The sequence below is a fragment of the Apteryx rowi genome, unplaced genomic scaffold (assembly GCF_003343035.1).
Source record: "Apteryx rowi isolate R43461 unplaced genomic scaffold, aptRow1 scaffold_251, whole genome shotgun sequence".
Classification (NCBI taxonomy): domain Eukaryota; kingdom Metazoa; phylum Chordata; class Aves; order Apterygiformes; family Apterygidae; genus Apteryx; species Apteryx rowi.
In genome coordinates, this window is record NW_020448875.1 from 914094 (window position 1) to 934061 (window position 19968).

General features: G+C 48.7%; 1 protein-coding gene across 3 annotated transcripts in view; it reads left to right on the forward strand.

Annotated features, from left to right (window-relative positions):
• The window catches only part of EXTL3 (exostosin like glycosyltransferase 3), a 123512-nt gene that overhangs the window by 71841 nt on the left and 31703 nt on the right, over nucleotides 1–19968 (forward strand). For all 3 annotated transcript variants that reach the window (XM_026066970.1, XM_026066969.1, XM_026066968.1), the window contains one exon: nucleotides 17421–17549. The gene's annotated coding sequence lies outside the window, so the exon portion shown is untranslated. The remainder of the gene's footprint in view (nucleotides 1–17420; nucleotides 17550–19968) is intronic.

The window sequence follows — 19968 nt, forward strand, 5'->3', positions numbered from 1 at the left end:
ACTGGTTTCTGTTTGCTGCTTTATTTTTTTAATAACGGATTATCAATAGTGTTTACCCTGGCAATGATGAAATTCAGTGTCCCAGATTAGCAGAGAAGATCTTAAAATGGCTTTTACGAGGAGAAAGTGCAGCAGAACGTAATTTTGATGAAGAAATTAGTGTCCTGAAAAACTGGAGGCGATTGGGTTGAGTTTGCATTTCATGGACAAAGCGAGTCCTGGTGTCTCACCCCCGTAACACCAGTGTGCTGTGCTGTAGAAACGTTGATGCAGGGGAAAGGGTGGGTCAAGAGATGAGTTATGTTGCTTTTCAGGGTCTCAGATCTTTGGCCCAAGACATAAAAGTTATAGTTGTTGGGCTGTCCTGAACAAGCCCTTTCCTCCATCTGCTCCACGAGAGCCTGGAAGAACAAGCCGGTACGGGCTCCAAAGGGTCTGTGCACCGGGGCAGGGCAGGCACATGGGAGAGGGAGAAAATATCCCTGGTCTCTTTACTATTTATAGCCAGTTCACAAGCAGCTTCCTTGCTTCCAGGGCCCGAATTATCAGCTGTGACGGGTGTATTTTCCTTAGGTCAGCTGCACATACCGGTGACCAACTTGTCTTGACAAGCCCAGGGGTTATCTCTTGGGTTGACGCCGTTGGCGTAGCAGCACTGCTCTGCCCTCGTGCTTTGGCTGGGGTAGAGACGTGCTTCACCGGTTGGGCTGCCAAAGGGGGCCCGAGCGCACCAGGGACGTGAAGGAAAAGGAGGGTTTTGCTATATGTTTGCTTAAAACCTACTTGGCTGGACTTAAGAGCAGTTGATTTTCAACCTGTCTTTGCACCAAAACACTGCAACCGTTCAAACAATTGCTCGGTTGAAACTATTGGATTACCTCTCGCTAACGCGTTATTTGATTTGCTTCGTCGAGCCCGTGAAGATAATAGCTTGCTTTAGCCTTTGTTCTCCAGACAGCACGAAAGACGCTGCCATCCAGGGCAGGGGTGCCCTGCTGCCGTCGGTGAATTAGCACCCCGCTGCTTAGCCGGGTGGCGCGGGACCCGCGCGGCTCCCGGCTGACGGAGGCGGCCAACCCCTGCAGCGGTGAGCGCCCGTCGGGAGCGAGCGCTGGCCCCGGGGCTGCTGAGGCTGTTGTTTCGGTGCAGGCTCGCTCATGACAGATGGGCTGTGTTTCTCACCTGCCTTCTCCCTTCCTTACTGCGCGGATTGCTTAGCTGGGTAAGTGTTTTTTCGCCGGAGACCTGCCAGGTGCTGATTTGTACCTGCTATATTGCAGCTGCTCTTTCATTGCAGAAATTGGGTAGGTGCTAACAGCTTGGACCTTGAATGTGGCTCCTCTGAAAGAGCAAGCAAGCGACTGAGAGAGCTTGTCCTCTTGTTGGTTTTATTCTGAAATGCAAGGTGGGCAGTATTGCTTTTTTGCTGCGTGGTTTGTCTGGGAGGCCTGGCTGGTCCTTCTCCTGCATGGCGAGAAGAGCAGAACTGTGACTGATGCGAGGGAACAGGGGAGTTTAAGTGCTGCAGGGCAGGGCACAGAGATAAGCAAGGCAGGATGGAAAAGAGAAGACACTTAAACTCTTCTAATGGATAGAAATAGGAAGCAAGAAATGGGAAGCCTAAAGCAGGCGGTAGGATGCTGGCTGCTGCGTATGTGTGTGGTTGCCCTCCACTGGTTGAAATGAGAATGGTCTCCCTGTGAGAGGGACTCTTTCTTGCCAAGATCATCTGTGATCCTTCAGATTGGCAGTGAAGAGAGTCAGGAACGTGTCAGATGCAGGGATGGGTTGTTTAGAAGTGGTCAGGGTGGCTGATCTCCCTTCATCGGCAAAGCCACACTGGGCAGAGGGAGCTTCTGAGTTCGTGAAGCAGGAGGAGGAGTTGCCCCATGCTGAGGGATGGCGTAGAAGTCAGCGCTGTTGTTAAACATGGCCAAAGGTTGCAGAGGGACTTGGAGTCATGCCGAGGGATGGCAGGAAAGATGGCAAGACCTATGAGATGAGCTGGAGTGGATTCATTGGAGAGAAAGGCCAGAGAGGAGCAATGTGAAACAAGTCAGAAGTGTTTCAGAGCACCAGTGTTGCCTGATGATAGTGGACAGGGTCATGGTGGGAGAAGAGTGCAGGTGCTTGCAGCTGGATATCAGGGCTTGGAGAGGCTGCAGAACACATGTTGCAGCAAGACAGAGCTTGGGGCAATCTGTCAGCGAGGCCTAGTGACCTGCACGGCACATTATACCTCAAAATATACAGCACAACCCCTTAGCCTCCTGGTCCATGCAGCAGAGGAGGCTTGAATTATGCATCGAGCTGGGAATTATGCAAAACCAGTGCAAGAAATGCCCTTGGTTTCATTCGGGAGCAAGGAACGGCAAACAGCTGAGGAGCTGCGAGAAGCCTCCAAGATCACTCCCGTTGCGTTTGGCAGATGCACAGCTCAGATGTACGTGGTTTGTTCTTGGGGTGGGATATGGGGAAAGGTGTTTGCGTGGCCATACAGTGCCATCATGCACAGGGTCTGGCTAACACATGCGCGTGTGAGTGTTGTGAAAGAGAAAATAGCCCAGTTGTTTGTTCCCGCCAATGCTGCAAATTCTGGTCAACTTCAGTCAGATGACTATACTGCCCCTCTCCTTCTTCTTCTTTTTTTTTAAACACAAAAATTTTTGGAGTAGAGACAGCACTGTGAGTTGGGCAGCCTTGAGTTCATCAGCACTTAACTGGCCATTTTGGTGGAGGATCAGAGGCTCAGAGGATTCAAGGGAATCGTGTCCAGGACTTGCGACTTCTTATGCTGTGTGTTATACTGTGTCCTTGAAGGCTGTGGCTGTTCTCTAACCCCGGTAATCCTGGTCAGCAAAACAAGTCCCTCATGTTTAGTTGTTCTGGATCAAGACCAGCAAAACCGGGAAGATAGCCTTCTGATTGCAAGGCCAGACTAAGGATGAAAACGTCGTCCTCTGCTTTGAAACCCTTTCACAGTGTGAGTACTAGGAACTATAGATTCTTGTCGTCTATGGATTTTGGCAAGACAAATGTTACAGTCAGCTTAAGGGAAAATGAAACTGAGAGAAGCTTTTGAGTTTGGTGAAACTCAATAGTTAGGCTTTCCAGTAACAACAGAAGAGCTGAATTCCCTGATTTCCTTTTGGAAACCAATAATGAGCTTTTGGAGGGATAAAAGATTCAAAACAAAACAAAACAATACCCTTGCATATGACACCCAGAATTCCAAGGCAGCTCCTGATCCATTCTTTTTTCCTCCCACTAAAATGACCAGGCTGGGGTGCACACACCTGTGTCACTCTCTAAAGGCTGGACACGTGAAGGGATTTGGGGAAATGATTGTGTAGTGGCTGAGCACAGAGACGGGAGCAGAGGAGTCCTTAAAAGGATGTCTCTTGAAATGTCTCTTAAAAGTCAGCCCAGCCCATTTAATCTTATACTGTTAGTCTCATGAATGTTTATCACCTCCTACAGGTATTAAGTCTTATGACACCCCTAAAGTGCCTTGGGGTTTAATGTGAAAGTGCTGCATGTGTCTTAATTTAACTGATTTATTCCTCTGTCAAGCTGTAAACATTAGAGAAAAGAAAGCACGCTGTGCTGAGAGATTTTCCCCTGTCTCCAGGTCTTCAGTTTAATGAAGAGCTTTTTATTGTTATCATTATTATACATTAGAGCTTTATCTATTTCAGATATCTCCAGGAAAGACTTTCACCTTCTCTTTGGTGCTTCTTATAATCATAGAACAAATCAAGCAGGGAAGGACTTCTGGAGGTCTCTGATCCAGCCCCCTGCTCCATGTAAAGCTCACTGCAAAGTTAGATCAGGTTGCTCAGGGCTTTTTCCGCCTGAGGTTTGAGCATCTCTGGAGATGGCTGCAAGAATAATATAGGAGATCATGTCAAAAGCCTTGCTAAAGCCAAGGTAATCAAGATCCAGTGCTTTCTGCTCATCTACCAGGCCAGTCCCTTCATTATAGAAGGCAATCGGATGGGTGAGGTGCAATTTGCTTATGGTAAATCTGTGCTGTTCCCAACCGCTTTCTTGTCCTTCAGGTCCCTGAGAATGGCTCCCAGGAGGGTTCGCTCCATCCATTCCTGCCCGTAGACTTTTGCCGGCAGCAAGGTGCCACGCAGGCAGCTGGCCAGGGCAAGCGCGGCCTTGGTATCCTCTTTATTCTTACCTCTGAAGTACAACTGTTCTCAAGAGTGAGCTTGTGTTGTCAGAGTTAATGCTGGGAAACTTACTGCAGATAACCTTGGCTTCGTCTTGACTTGGCTGCTCTTGGGCTTTCGTTGCCTTAACTAATAAAGCCTTTACAATTGCTTAGAGACGCTTATGGCTGTTAGTGTTTAAATAAAGGGATTAATTTCAGGCGTCCCACTGCTAAACTTGTATGTCTGAATTTTGAAAAAGCGCCTAAGGTGTGAACATGCTCTGAAAAMCAGTTAACTTGTGCCAGCTAAATGGACCATAACTCCATGTGAGGAGCTGCTAAACTCTTCTGCATCGATTTATGCTTGCCTGGCCATGGAAACAATTACATCGGCTCCACGAAGAGTAAATAGAGAGGGGTCTTGTGGCATGATCGGAGGAAGGTGCGTCAAGAAAGCCTCTCCTTTAAACCCACTACTGCTGTTGATTTTATTGACCATTCTGAGCCAGTATTTTAACCTTTCCATGCCTTGGTTTCCCTGCCTATAATTACTTACTTCTTCCTTTTGGATTATTAAGGACTGCTTAGTGCTAATGTATAAAATGCTGTCAAGGTGGGGTGCCAAGTGAATACAAACTATTTTATTTTTAGTGCCTTTTGAAATCTTGGACTTTTTGTTCTCCCTTTTATCTGTCTCTCTTCTTAATCGCACAAAATAGAAATAAACTCAATCACAGCTGTTGCTGGGAAGGAATCATGAGGCCCATCCAGCTGGCTCTCTTGAGGCCGGCGCGGGATTGTTCCCTGTGCTGCATTTCAAATGTGCTTTATCTCATTTAGTCTTCTGCATGGAGAGTGATGAGGGTCTTTCACTTCTGGCAGCTCTCTTCATTGATCCAAATGGGAAGGGTTATTTTTAGGTGTCTGTAAGTAAACGGACATCAGGCACCATGGAAAGGGAAAGCAGCTATTTTTGGAAACCCGTCAGCACTGGTGAGCAGCCTTTCTGGCAGGTTCTGCTGCAAGTTTTGCCTTCAGTTGGGCTGTCTCAGTTAGTGGCTTTTTACTGGTGTCAGTACCCTGTGAGCATGATTTGTTGGGTTTAATTTGCAGTTCAAATCTGGAGTTAGGAGTTGCAAGAGTTGTTATCACTGCATCAGTTTACAGGAATCATTCCTCCTAAACCAGCCTTGTTGGAGGGAAGCAGGACCCCAGTAGGGGGTGATGACTGAGCTGCAGCTCTGTCTCCATCGTGTTACCAGCCCAAGCATGTCTGGCAGCCCACACAGCTGGCCTGGGCTTCAGTTAGGGTTGAGCTGGAAGTTTTTTTGGTCAGAGGATACAGGTCAACTTAGAGGTAACATGAGATACTCCTCTGGTGGATGACTGCAGTGGAAAGAAGCCCRTGGAGATGTCCCGCAGTTTGAGCCCTGCACGAATGTGCCAAAGACCTGGCGCCTGATAGCGCTGTGCTGCAGGCTTTGGTGTGCTCTTGAGCAGGTCGATGGCATTTGTTCTGCTTCCGTGCAATGCAGAAGGATGACATTTTCTCCGTTTTGTTTAGTCTTTTTCATAAGTGTTTGGGGATGGCAGCTGTCTCATTCTGAACATGTGCATGGAGATCACTGATGCTGCGCGGACCATTAGGTGCTCCAGTTTCACGGCTGGGAATGGGTGAGTGGGAGTCTGGGGGGCAGTGACTAAGCCTACACCATTACTGGTTGGAGAGCTTGAAAAGCCCAAGAAGAAAACACTGTGCATGTGATTTAGTAGCCCATTATCTCCTTTTTCTCAGCAAAGACCCAGGTCTGATTTCAAAGGTCAGAACATGCTCTCACCTGGGTGTTCCAGGCCTTTTATGTAGTGCTCGAAAGCTATTACATAAAATTAGCTTGCTACTCAGGGAAAGCTGATATTAGCTCTATATTAGGACTCTTTCAAAGCTCTTGATCATTTACTTGATGGGCTCCTATTTAAGCTCTTGGGTACCAGCTAGAAAATGGAAGACAAATAGCATTTGATATTGCTTCCTGACTGAACAGAAAAATTGGGTGGGCTTTTTGGCGCATTTCCTGTTCTCCTAGTTTTTAAGATCTCTAGTGAAGCTTTCCTAGGCAGGCCAATGGACTGACCCTAGAGTGGGATTTATTTTATTTTTTGTCCAGACTTCCTGATGATCCAAACATGCTGGGGAGTACTGGGAAGGGGAACACGTGATTCTGAAGCAAGCTTAAATTGTAAAGCACAGTCAGATCTGCTAGGCAACAGCACTGACACGTTTAAATATATCTGCTGTTGAGTAATATGGAGTGACATATTGGGAGCAATTAAAAAAAAAAAAAAGAAACCCAGCACAAATTTGGGAAATGACTGAAATGGAAACAGAACATAAATGTTACAGAAGACCTTGGATAGAAGACAGGGAGGGCTTCTCTACAAAAGGAGTGCATTGGAGATCCAGGATATCCATCAGGAACAATGAGACAACAGTGGAAGTGCAAATTTATGCTGAAGTTGTTTGTTGGCAGTAGGTATTTGTACTTCTCTGCCAACGCTAGTGGTCACAAGGATTGAAAAGAATAGTTTGGCCTAGTTCAAGGAGGAGGTGAGCCTATGGTGGGACGTCAGACAGTTTTGAGAAGGTAAGAGGGCCATTCCTGTTCACCTGACTTTCTCATTGCTGTTCTTCTGGGTCTGTAGTGAGTTGGGTCAGAATCCTGTTGTCCTAATCACTGTGTCAGTATGTAATGCTTTACTGGAAGAAGAGGACACAGACTGAGTTAGGAGGTTATGGACTTGAAGCTGGTGAAGTAGCTTGTACAGTTCAGCTGTGGAACTCATTGCTGCTAGAAGTCACGAAGCCAAGTGCTTGATGTGACTTTTTATTTCAGCAGTTTTGACCTTTATATAGATAATACTGTTCATGATTGGTTGCTTCAAAAAAGTATTTTAGTGGGAAGCTTTCACTCTTCAAGAGCTCAGGCAACTCTTGCTTGCTTATTTGTTCTGAACAAGCTGCTCCGTGATTATGATTTATGAGTCTTTTGCACCAAAAGAGCTGGAAATGGGCACTCAGGAGTAAGGCTTTGGACTAGATGGATCGTTGGTTTGATCTGATGTAGCCATCCTTGTGCTTTTTTATTATTTTTATTGGATCCTACGCACTGGTCAAATTGTGTTATGATTTTTATGGCTATCTTAATGACTCTTGTTGAAGCTGATGCCTTCATGTCTATCTGTGTGGCACCTTCACAGGGGCTTGGGCCCTTCATGCAGCTAGTGGCTGTGTTATGGAGCCCTTCAAAGCTTGTGTTCACAGACAGCTTTCCCAAGCTCTGGGAATGTCTCCTTTTTTTGGCTGGGTATCAGATATTTAGTCTGGACATGAGCAGCTCTGATTTTGTCCAGCGGATGGCAATAGTTAACTCCTATGCTAGCCAACTGGTTATGCTATTAAGCGGCAATGGTGATGCTTTCCCTGCCTGTTGATCGCTGGCTTCTTGTGACCAGCAGGACCCAAACTGCCAAGGGAAAAACATGCTGAGGTTTGTATGTAAAGGCATTTGTCTATCATCATCTTGCCATTATCTTTCCATGAGCTGCACGGTTCCCAGGAGGGAGGTCTGAGATTGACGGGAGGCAGGGAGGTATTGCGTCTCCAGCCCTGTCTCTGATGGGCCGGGGTACCTCAGACAAATTGCTTGATCACCACGTGCTTTAGTATCCTCCTGCCCCCATAAAATGGGGATAACTGGAATAAATCTTGGAAATAACCCAGAGGGACTTTCCTTGTTCATTAGGCTCTCTCAGCATCTATCACATGAATGGTTCCCAAAGATGGGATAAGTTGGAAATGGTCTTTGGACCATGGATGACAGCCAGGACACTGGCAGCTCGCGTTGGAAGCAGCTGCTTCCTCTGCACTGGCCTTCTGCTGGCAGAGCGTCTCCCAGCCCGTTTCCTAGATGGTCTGAGGATACTTGGCCCCACTTACACAGCAAAAATAGCTGTTGTGCATTGGAGATTTCTGCCTGGAGTATTTTTAAGCCTGGTGCGTCCTAGCCAAAGTAGGTTCAGCCTTCCCAAATACACCCCTGTGCTTACATTTGGATTCTCCTCACCTTCTGTTCTGAGCTGGCAGGTGGGACTGTGCATATTTAGGTTTACTTGGGCAATCTCTAAGTGCGGCACGTATCCACAATATGCGTGGTGGATGGTTTCTCTCTTTACCTCCGGCCCACGAAAGGGCATTAGCAATGTTAGCTGTTCAGAGCCCTCTCACGTATGAATAAGATCTGTCCTGCACATCCTCCTGCCAATTCAGAGAAGCTCTTAAGCCATTAACTCCGCACAAGCTTGGCTGTTTTAGACTGTTTGTTGCTAGGACCGGTCTTACCCCTCATCGCAGTAGATGACTAGCTAAAGCTATTTGGATACGGTGTGATTGCATCAGACAAATTGTCCCAAAGCCACAAGATAKTTAACTGGCCTGCATATTTGATACCAGTTGATAAGGATTTCTTCTAAAAAGCACTACTGCTAAGCATTGCACATTGTTTAATATTGTTAGAGTGTTCTCCGAATAAAATGGGACTTTGAGTCTRGTCCTATCTGTTAGTCTTCCAATGACTTTTGAAGCCATCAGCTGAATTCACTCAAATTAGGGGTTCACCAAGGCATTAACTCCCTACAAGTATCCTGAAAACAGGAAAGTGATGCTGCTCCGCRGTGTGCGTGTYGCAGCMGTCCGTTACAAGGTATTGGAGACCSCCTTGAAAGCTTGAAGGCATCAGGCAGTAAGAATTCAGGCTTCATTTGTGCTGTTGTTCCCAGAAGTACTTGTTGGGGGCTACATTGAGACAACAAATCATATTTTTCTCTGTACGAGTACAATGCTGAGCGTTGAGGGAAGCATTACAAGTGCCAGGCTAGATTAGTAATCATTCTCGTTGTTTCTTCAGCTAGCTAACAGGGCAGCATTAGGTTTGGGAGAGCAGCTGGGAGATGCCTTTGGACCAGGCTACATGATTGCAGGCTTTGGTTTCAAAGGCAGAGGAATTTTTAATAAAACTCACACGAGCAGTCAGGCTTTGGTGCCTTGGCCTGTTAAGGCAACGTTGAAGCTAAAAGGTCTGCTGGTGGGTCTTAACTTTACCTGGGCCGAATCCTTCCCTAGGGATTGCTCAGGAGGCTGGAGGTGAGTCGCGCGGAGGCCAGGCTCCAACTCGGGAGGGACATGGAGGAGCTGGATAACCGGGCTGGTGGCCTTGATCCGCGCAGGCTGCAGCGGGCAGAGAGAGGAGGTGGGTTGTGGCGGAGGGCGGATGGGAGAACCCGAATGGGGRACAGTGGGATGCAGAAAAGGTGGTGGGAGCCAGGCAGGGAGAAAGATCTCAGCAGCTGCCTTTTGGGTGGCTACTACTGTATCCTGCAGCTGTTCATTAGAAATTCTGTTTATGCCACAGGGAGTTTCGGAGTCTCTGAAGCTGACACAGTTTTAATAGACAAAGACATTTTGAGTGCAGCACATCTGCTCAGGGATGCTGAGGAACAGCCTCCATGCTGCAGGGCCATTGGCTGGAGGATTTTGTCGTGCTTTTTTTATTTTAAGACCTCCTTTCTTTTAGCCGAAAAACTAATTTTTGAGGTCAAAAGAAGTGCTGTGTTTGCTCGTTAAGTTTGCAGCCATTAAACAAGCCTGCCTTACTGTCCCTAATGTCCTTGAGATGCCAACCTCGAGAGTTTGCAGAACCACCTTTCGTTTTGCAGAATCCCAAAGCGAGGTTTCCCTTGCAGGGGTACAAAGCAGTAGTTAGATGAGGAATATACTGCACAGCACTAGGAAACAGAAAAAGTGCAAATATGGGACTACACTTATGCTTCCTGGAGCACGATGGGGCTGCTGGTACCTGCTGAGCCCCAGACATGAGCTGAACCTAGTGATAAAATAATGTAATAAAAATATTGAGTGAGAGAAATTGTGTGTATTAAAATTTTATCAAACTTATGAATTTTGCTATTAAGTTTCTTCTCTTTCTGTTAACTTTCAGATGTTGAGAAACCTAATTGGGGGCCAGTCTGTTAGGGCATCTTGCCCGAGCAGCAGCCGTGAACCTGTGGGGAAGGAGAAGTCCCAGTGGGAGCCTGAGCATGGGCCTCATGCTAATCTAATGCTCAGTCTAATCAATGCTCAATCTAACCAGCTTAACTTTTATAACCTGTGGCCTGCCATAATCTTGTTTGGTGACTGGGTGTAGTTTGTGCAGCTGAAAAGTTAATTCCTTCCTTGCTTGGGCCCAGATCCTCTTCTTTCTCTTCCCCGACACCTCTCTTACACCACTCTGCTTAATGAAGGCATAAGTTAGTCTTTCATAACTGGTCCACAAAAGTCTGTTATTAGTACATCTCCTGCCCAGGGTTTTCTTTATGTCTTTCTATGCATCCTTTATGATAGGAACAGTCTCTATGCTGAGTGCACAGGAGAGCTGGGGCCTCCTAAAATGCTCCTGAAGGCCTACATGTCCCTGCAGAGCTAAGAGGACCAGTATTACCTGGAGGTGGCCGCCTCTCCCAGGGAGCGTTTTTGGCACTCTGGGGTTGCTGGCCTGTTACTGGCGTTTCAGGGTGCCCCTGCCCAATGTTGTCCACTTTTGCAGCGACTGGCTGTTGTTGGTCTTCTCCAGCCACACAGCTTGACCTGTGACTCAGTTTGTCATTTATGTTTCTTTACTATATCCGTCAAGAGAAGCACAGGGCACTGGTGGCAAAACAGCACAGAGCGCACGTCAAGTTATTCAGCGTTTCAAATCTAAGCTGCGACTTCACTTTGTAGAAATTTAATTATCCTGCATTCTGCTGGTGCTTATCTTCTATCGTACGCTTCTCTGCCGGTTAATAACTTTATGTTAAGCACACCCGCAAGCTTCAGGCACCGTGTTTCATTCTGTCTGTGCATCTTTAACTGACGTATTGGGCCACCTCCAAGTCTCCACCTTGCGACCTGTGTGGTATAAATGTCCCCTTGCCCAGACTTTCGCTAGCCCTCTGGACCACAGACGTCCTGTCCGTTAGACTGGCCTCTCACAGCTGGAGTCACCCTGCCAAGTTCTTATTTGCTTTGGGTGACTGCAGTAATTTGATTTCATTTATTTACTTAGGCCATCTTGGCATTGCTTTAGCTGGCAGAGATCTTTGCAGAAAGGTCTGTCCCAGTGGTGTTCCTTGTTTTCGGGTGGGGAGTTTATCCGGCGCAGCAGTGCTTTTACAGCAAGGAAGCTACGGGCTGTATAGTTTTCTGCAGCACGCGGATACCTCGCACAGGAGGGAGATCTGTAGATGCACTTCGTGGTGCTCCCTAAATGTCTTAAGGATGGACTGTGCCCTGGGGAGCTTGCAGGTTAAACAGATGGCAAGGAGAAAGGCAATGCATGCCCGTTCAGCATGACTTTGTTACCACTGACCCCGTAGTAGCGGTGGGTCTTTAGGAAAGGCACGATGTGGCACAGTGGCAGGTTGATGAGTAGAAGGAGCTCCTGAGGGCTCCAAAAAGAAACAGGAGGAAAACGCTGTGTGATACAATACTGAAAGACCAATGCAGCTGCGAGCGTTTGTGTGATAGGAGATGAGCAAGCAAGGCAATCATGAAGTTTTCTCAAGAGGCTAAAAAAGGACAGAGTAACCTAGATTTATTTTTGTTCCATGGCTGACCTTAAGCTTAACCATCCTTCTATCAAACAACCTGAAAGCCTTCTATGAGGAGATGGGTGGCTTGGTGGATGAGGAGAGAGCAGTGGATGTTTGCCTTGACTTTACTACAGCTTTTGACACTGTCTACCATAGCGTCCTCGCAGACAAGCTGTTGAAGTATGGGCTAGATAAGCGGTCACTGAGGTGGAATGAAAACTGGCTGACCTGCCAGGCTCAGGGTTGTGATCAGTGTAACAAAGTCCAGCTGGAGACTGGTCACTAGTGACATCCCCCAGGGGTTGATACCGGGGCCAGTACTGTTTAACATCTTCGTTAATGTCCTGGATGAAGGTGCAAAGTGGTCCCTCAGCAAGTTTGCTGATGGTACAAAACTGGGAGGAGTGGCTGATACACCAGAGGGCTGTGCTGCCATCCAGAGAGACCTGGACAGGCTGGAGAGGTGGGCAGAGAGGAACCTCATGAAGTTCAACAAAGGCAAGTGCAGGGTCCTGCACCTAGGGAGGAATAACCCCATGCACCGGTACATGCTGAGGGCCAGCTGGCTGGAGAGCAGCTTGGCAGAGAAGGACCTGGGGGTCCTGGTGGACAGCAAGTTGACCATAAGCCACAAGTGTGCCCTCATGGCAAAGGAGGCCAATGGTATCCTGGGGTGCATTAGGCAGAGCATTGCCAGCAGGTCAAGGGAGGTGATCCTTCCCCTCTGCTCAGGACTTGGGGAGGCCCCATCTGGAGTGCTGTGTCCAGTGTTGGGCTCCCCAATACAAGAGAGACATGGAGCTACTGGAGCGAGTCCAGTGAAGGGCCATAAAGATGATTTAGGGGCCTGGAGCATCTCTCATCTGAGGAAAGGCTGAGAGAGCTGGAGAGCTGTTCAGCCTGGAGAAGACTGAGGGGGGATCTCATCAATGTGTCTAAGTATCTGAAGGGAGGGTGTTGAGAGGATGGGGCCAGGCTCTTTCAGTGGTGGCCAAAGGCAGGATGAGAGGCAAGAGACGCAAACTGAAACACAGGAAATTCCACTTAAACACCAGAAAACACTTCTTCATGTGTGGGTGGTCAAACCCTAGGACCAGGCTGCCCAGAGAGGTTGTGGAGTCTCCTTCCTTAGAGATATTCAAAAGCTGTCTGGATAGGGTCCTGGGCAACCTGTTGTAAGTGGCCCTGCTTGAGCAGTGGGTTGGCCCAGATGATCTCCAGAAGTCCCTGACAGCCCCAGCGACTCTGTGATTCTGCCACAGGATGGGGGACTGAAGGRCCTGTTCTCCACCTGGTTCTTGTTCAGAGCTTAGTTTTTGTTGATGTGATTTCGCCAGAAGCGGTTATGTTCGTGTGAGGCCAAATCTACTCTAAAGTACGTGATCCAAATTCCACCCATGCAGAAGTGCTACCAGTCTAACCGTGCTCACGCAGAGGTAGTAGGTTTAGCACACTTTTATGGTCAAAGGGGGACAGCTTTTAAACGAGCCCAGCAGAGGCACAGTTATTGGGCAATATCTTTCTCCTGAAACTTTCRCAAGCGGTGAAGATGCCAGGTTCATTGGGCCACGGCATTGCATGCCTGTGAGCGCAGCAGAAATTCATTTAATGTCCCTCGCCTAACTGGGACTGTGCGACTCGAGAGCGTGGTAATGAGAAAGGGACTTTTACGCGTAGCTCCCTATGTGACTCTAATCCAAATAAATCGAGTCCTGGCATAATTCTGTTTGCGTGTTTGAATTTCCAGCCCACTTTGTAATGAACTGTGTCACATAAGGATCCGCCTGCTATATAAATATGGGTGATTACGATGCGTCAGGTAACKCAGTGATTTGGCGTGATCGATTGGGCTGTCTGGGATGGAGCTGCCTCCACTTAGGTGGTGATGAAGCGTTCTCCAAAAAGCGCAGAAGGCCGTTAGCTTGCTAATGAGGCTGCGGGGCGCTCCCCACCGCTCGGATGGAAGGCATTGCTGAGCGGAGGAGAAAGCCTGCTGTTGAACACGCGTGTRACTGGGAGGACAGGGAGAGGGGGGAAGAGCTCGGATGGGGAAGGGGGGGTATGTTTGGAGATGGTCACAGAATCCCGGAATGGTTGGGCTTGGCAGGGACCTCTGGAGATCATCTAGTCCAACCCCCTTGTTCAAGGAGGGTCACTTTGCCCAAGATYGCGTCCAGATGGCTTTGAATCTCTCCAAGGAGGGAGACACCACAGCCTCTCTGCGCAACCTGCTCCAGTGCTCTGTCACCCTCACAGTACAGACGCTTTTCCTTATGTTAGCCCCAGCGCGTTGGCTGTGTAGCGCTGATGAATTTAGAAGAACGAACTTTTCAACATCGCTGGGGTAAAGACATTGTACATTTGAGCTTAATTACCACCCGAAAGTGTCTGTTAGAGAGCGGGAGCCTGAATCCTGGCATGTGGTTGTCYGCTGCCAAGGAAGTACGGTGATGGGTGTTTTAGGGAGGCGAGCAAGGTTTGTATTTTTGCCTGGGGGAGAATAACGTGCCTGAGCTGTCTAGGGCTGAAAACCGCAACGAATACCAAGTGCTTGAGCTGTCTCGCARCGTCAGCGTTTGGAAAGGCAGCCCTCTCCTCCCGCCTGGGGTTGACCTCTGCGTGCTTCCCTCGTACAGCTCGAAGCGCCCGGCTCTTCGCTGTGCTTTTACCTCCAGGCGCTTCTTGTTCATTAATTACTGTGAGGTGAGAGCGAAASGAGCTCTCCCCTCCTTTCACACCTAATTTGTCCCTTTTAGCTGTGAGTGAAAGATCGGCTGTACACCTACTCCTCGAGGAGCTTGTGCCGCTGCCCGCTATGGAGCGAAACACCTGCTTCCTAGGTGTGTTTTCCGTGTACCAAAAAATGTTTAGCACTTTACTAAATGGGAATGCAGCAGGCGATGCCTCGGCTGTTCGGTATTACAGAATATAAAAGGATTCACCTGTAAGCTGGGTATTTCTTTGTGCAGAGAAGCATTTCTGCTTTTTTTTTTTTCCCCAGCCTTGGAAAAATAAATAAAACAATACGGTTGATTTTGTTACCAGCAAACAACGCTAAATAATCAATTTAAGAACTAAAGCTCTATATGTAAAATAGGTTTTGCAATGCATTATGCAAAAAGCAGGGAGGTAACATTGGTACTGGGGAAGGAAACCCTGGGACCCAAAAGGCAAGCTGGGAAGAGGGATGGTTTTGCAGTGAATCCCAAGCTGGCGCAGGTTCTCAGGTGACCTTGACAAGTTGTTTCTCTGCGTCTCCATTACCTCCTCGCTAAAATGTAGATGCGGTTTTACCGTCTAATGATTTCTGCAGGGTAAATGAATGTTCACAAACCGCTCAGTTAACCTCAGCCGAGGAGCGCAACAACTGCCTTGGCTGCGTTTCAGGGAGGGCGCAGCAGAAAGGGGCCTGGAAGCACGTGGTGGGGAGATGTCCATGGCTTCTGCCCGCCACAGCACCAAGCGCGTCCTTGGGAGTGCTGCTGTCCCTGTGCCACTGCTTCACAGGCAACTGCAGGATGAATAGTGAATACTGTTGAAAAGCTGTAAACCAGTCTGTCGTTCTTCACTTGTCCACCTTGAAGCGGTTGCGGTTCCCCTTTGCTTTGCAGGCAGGGAAGCGAGGCTTAARGGATGAGCGATGTCCCCTGGGCATTGGAGAGAGAAAATGCTGGAGCTGGGGGTAYGGCCAGGACAGCCTGACCTTGGTTCCTGCTCCCACTGCTGAACTGTTGCCATCCGAGAGCGTGTATCCAGACTCGCACAGTAATTCGGGTTGGAAGGGATCTCTGAGGTCCCTGAACCTGGGTGTTGTCCAGCTGAGGTTTGAGTATCTCCACTTCTCCTCTCGTGCAGGCTAGCTTTGGCCAAAGCAGGTAGTGGTTCAAGCAGCAGTGTGATGGCACTTCCCACCTCCACGTGCTTTTTCTTTCTGCCTGCACTGGAGCCCTGGAGGCCTGGTAGCTGTGACCACGGACAGTTTTGGGTTTGCAGGTAGTGAGCAGGAGGAACCAGCACTCCCAACCCTTTCAGTCCTCTCTGTCCCCTCCCAGCCTAGTCCTCTAATGACATCCYCCAATTTTTTCTCCCTGCCTCTTCTTTCCTCCCTGGCACGAAGCAACTTGACCTTTCATCCTTGAGGCAGCAAAAGTCCATTTTCCCTACACCCCCAGGAAGGCCTGACTCAGCTCTACCATCTCTTTTAGGTATTGATATCCCTGTTTACCTGTTGTGGTTGCTCAACAGAAGCAGAAGCAGATCTGCTTCATGGGGTCTCGCTGGTTGGGGTTAGCTGGCTGCTGACGCTCTTCTCCTCCTGGCTTTCGTTTCTTGTGTCTTTAGAAGTGGGAATTGCTTCTGAGAAGGGTCCARTGCTGAACTTGCCTGCTGGGGCTCCACCATCAGCAGCAAAGAGTTAGTGCTGATTGTAAGGAGCCTTTCAGCAGCTGCAGCAGACCGATCCCCTTGTTTCGTGCCCAGATGGTCTGCAGGTCCTGGCACTGAGCAGCTCAGAGCTGGAAAGCTCATGTCGAGGGCCGCCCTCCTCAAAGGGCGGCAGTGGCTATGGCACCAAGCACCCTTCGCCACCGAGAACACAGGGCGGAAAGGGGCTCTCGAAGGCCTTGGCTTCGAATCCCACTTCCAAACCACCCCAAACACCTCTGTGATCCCAGGGTCTGTCCTGTTATCGCAGTTCAGACTGATGGAGGCTCCGCAAAGGAGAGGAAGTCAGAAAAGCTCTTGGAAGTTTCTGCGTCTTCTATTCAAATGGAATTTGTCTCCGTAACACTTTCTCCTGTCCAGATGAGCTGCAGGACCTCTTTTCTGCATGCAGGAGCTCTGTTGCCTGCAAAGGGCATGCAGCGACCTGGTGAAGCAGCTCAGCTGCAGCGTCCAGGAGTCCTGGCCACCCTGTCCCTGCGGACAATAGCCTGGATTTCCTTCTGGGAATAATCTCTGAGGTGGAGAAATAAAATGTCAGGTTTGGCTTTCATGGAGCTCCAGGCGTCATAAATGTTTCCTGGTTTGGATGAAAGCTTTTCAAAGAAGGGGATGTGGTTTATCCCCTGAATTTACAGTTTGCAAAACCTTTTACCTGTTGTGGCGGCGTTGATCTTGGCCTGGCAGGATTTCTCGGTACCTGCGAGCTCTCGAGAGGGTGCGAATACCCAGCGATGATCCCACAAGCTGTAGCACGCAAAGCATTTCAGAGTGAATTTTCCATCTGCTTCTTTTAAAGATCTGCTCTCAACTATACCTTAAAGCACTCACCTAATAGATTTATTGTCCCTGTTCAACTGCAAAGAAAAAATCCTCCAAGTGCTCCTGTTCCCAAAGTGATCAGAGATTTGGGGTGTAATCCTTTTCTTTGAGAACATTAGGACGGAGGAAGTTGTCATTGCTGAAGGGCTGTTTTGTGTTCATTTCTCTTCTGTTCCACTTAAAARCACCGTTCCTCATGGGCACCAAGGAAGGGGGGAAAAATGCTGCGTTTTTTTTAGCCAAAACATAAAAGTTTGCACATTTTCTGCTGCTTTTTTTAAAAAAGATGATTTTTATGTGATTTTATTTTTAGTGCTGGTGAAAAAGAGACTTGGCAATAGGAACTGTCTATCCAAGACGGGACAGATAAAGCAACGGAGCCACTAACACACTTCCCGACAGCCTTCGCCGTTCATCAGGAGGGAGAGCCTGCGTGGCACAGGTGGGTATGTTGGGTCATCCCCCCCCGCGACGGCCAGCAGAGTGGAAAATTAGGGGGGTTTGYGGTGACAACACTGTGGTGGTAACGCTGCAGACCTGTCAGCTGGCGAGGCAGGAGGGGGAGGATGGCTTAGAAGGACCGTGGTGACAACGGTTGCAGACCCGTGGTGGCAACGGCCTCCCAAGCACCCACGCGTCAGACCAGCCTGGCTCTTTCGGCTAGAAATGCAAAACAAGGGAGAACCTCGGCTATGCCCATAAACGCCCCTGGCACGGGGAGCACTCGCTTGCAGAGGTGCGGAAAGCTGGGAAAATAACCCTGGATTTGAACTCCGATGTGGCACTGTGCCTGAACTGCAATTTAGTCTCGTAGCYCTGTGCTGCAGGAGGAAAACTACGCTCCGCAAGCCCGTGCTGCCAAAGAAGTCGATCAGATTGGCATTTGGGAAGAGGCGGTGGTAATTATTAAGTTTCTGATTTCCCAAGAGCTTCTCCTGCCTCTCTTTTAACCGGAGAAGTCATTAGGTCTAGCAGGCAGCAACGTTACGTTGCAACATCAACAGGAGTTTCTCTGCATGGGGCTCTGCTGGTTTAACGGACTAGGTGGCACTTGGGAGTGGGACGAATGGGTTGGCCGGACAGTCCAGCAACTAACACAGTCCTCTTCCTCCCAGATTTCTTTTTGGGAACTATGGAAATCAGCAGCTTTTTACCCCAGGGCTGCTTATTGCTCTTAAATACTACACTGGTAAAACTGCAGTTTGGGGGTTGCTTGTGTTTTTAAGTCCTAATAACACCGTGTTACAACCGCAGACTCTATCTAGTTGATGAAGAATAAAGTCCTAGTAACGAAGAAGAGTCTGGAAGTGTGTCTGAAGTGCTTTATCGCCAGCACATATTTCATCCTGACAGTCGATACTTTTAACTGATCCCAAGCCATGCGTGGTGCATTTCCAATCCCTCCGCAGCCTCTGCCAGCCTCTCCTGTGTGGTCGCTTCCAAGCTAGCAGCAGGGTTAGTATGTCGGCCTCACGTTTCGGAGCGTATGGATTTTTCTTGATTCGCRGCCCATGTTTTTAGGTCAGGAGGACAAAGTTTGTCCTGCGACAACTGCAGTGGAAGGACCGGAGGAGCCGCTGGAAAGATTAGACTGGCGGAGCAGCTGCAGAGGATCGTGTGCGGGGTGATAGCCCAGGTTTAGCCTTTCAAGACCCCCCCCGTTGCTGTTTTAGGGAGGCCAGTTTGCCTTTCCAGCACTGTTTTGGACTTGCAAATGGGTAAAACAGCTAAAATGCAACAAGATTTAGATGCAGGCTGAACAGTTTTCCCTGGCCAGTGAGAAGCAACCCATGTGCCTGCACCTCCTTTTCCCTTCCTGGCCCATTTTTGATCCCTTGTTACTGTGTTGGCTCAGCACCTTGCAGTGTTTGACCTCGTTTACCCCATGGCACCCCCAAAGAACCAGCAGAGCTTCTTTTCCCATGCGTGCCTCGAAGTTAAGCCCTTTTCAGATTCACCGGTGTTCAAGTGAGTGTGTGCTTTGGCATTTCCTCCAGGAAAAGCATTAACGGGACAACTCATCTCCTCGCCAGCTGTTTGCAGAAAACCGGTGGCAATTCTGGACCCTTTGCAGCTCCTACAAGACTGGGTCAAAATCGCAGGGACTGACTGACTGGTACATGGGCTTTATTTCCTGGGGAAAACATAAAAAAGCAAAAAAAAAAGAAAATTGATTTTTTTTTTTGCTGGCCGTCAGTGGGCTGCTTTACGCACTGGTGCCTGCTGAAACCCTTCTGTTCCGGTAGCCGCGGTCCCAGCGGCGCGTCGTCACCGGGGCTCCCCGTGCCCGACTGACATCCTCGCGCCCGGGAGCCGGGGATTTGCATTCATCGCCCGCCTCTCGCAGCCCGGGCACACGGAAGCTGCTGTGCAGAGAATCCCATTAAAACGCTCAGCCCGGAGAGCCGCTGCCTCCCCCATCTGCTCACATGGGCTGCCGAGATCTGAGAAAGCTGGTTTAGCCTTTTCCTGACTTTTCAGCCCTTTTATTCTCCCCACTTTCTGAGATTTACGCCAATGCTGTTTGCCGGGCAATGTTATGATTTTACAAGGTGCCTTTATTTTTGGTGTTTTGTGCTGCTGTGCAGCTCCCCGGTTGTGGGCCGGGCCGTGGGAGGATTCCCATTTAATCACGGGGCATTAATTTACCAACAACAAAAGGCCCTGTAACAAAATAGGCGTAGGAATTGGCTGTGTTTTCAGTGCACTTGTCGTTTCCCCTTTAATTGTATTTTTCTTGGTTGAAATGAAATTTTCTGTTTCTTTTCTGAGGCGCACGTGTATACTACGCTGAAAATTATTCCTGACCTCTCTCTGCTCCTTTAAAGTGAATTTCTGTTTTGCTTTGGCCAGTTTTCTCT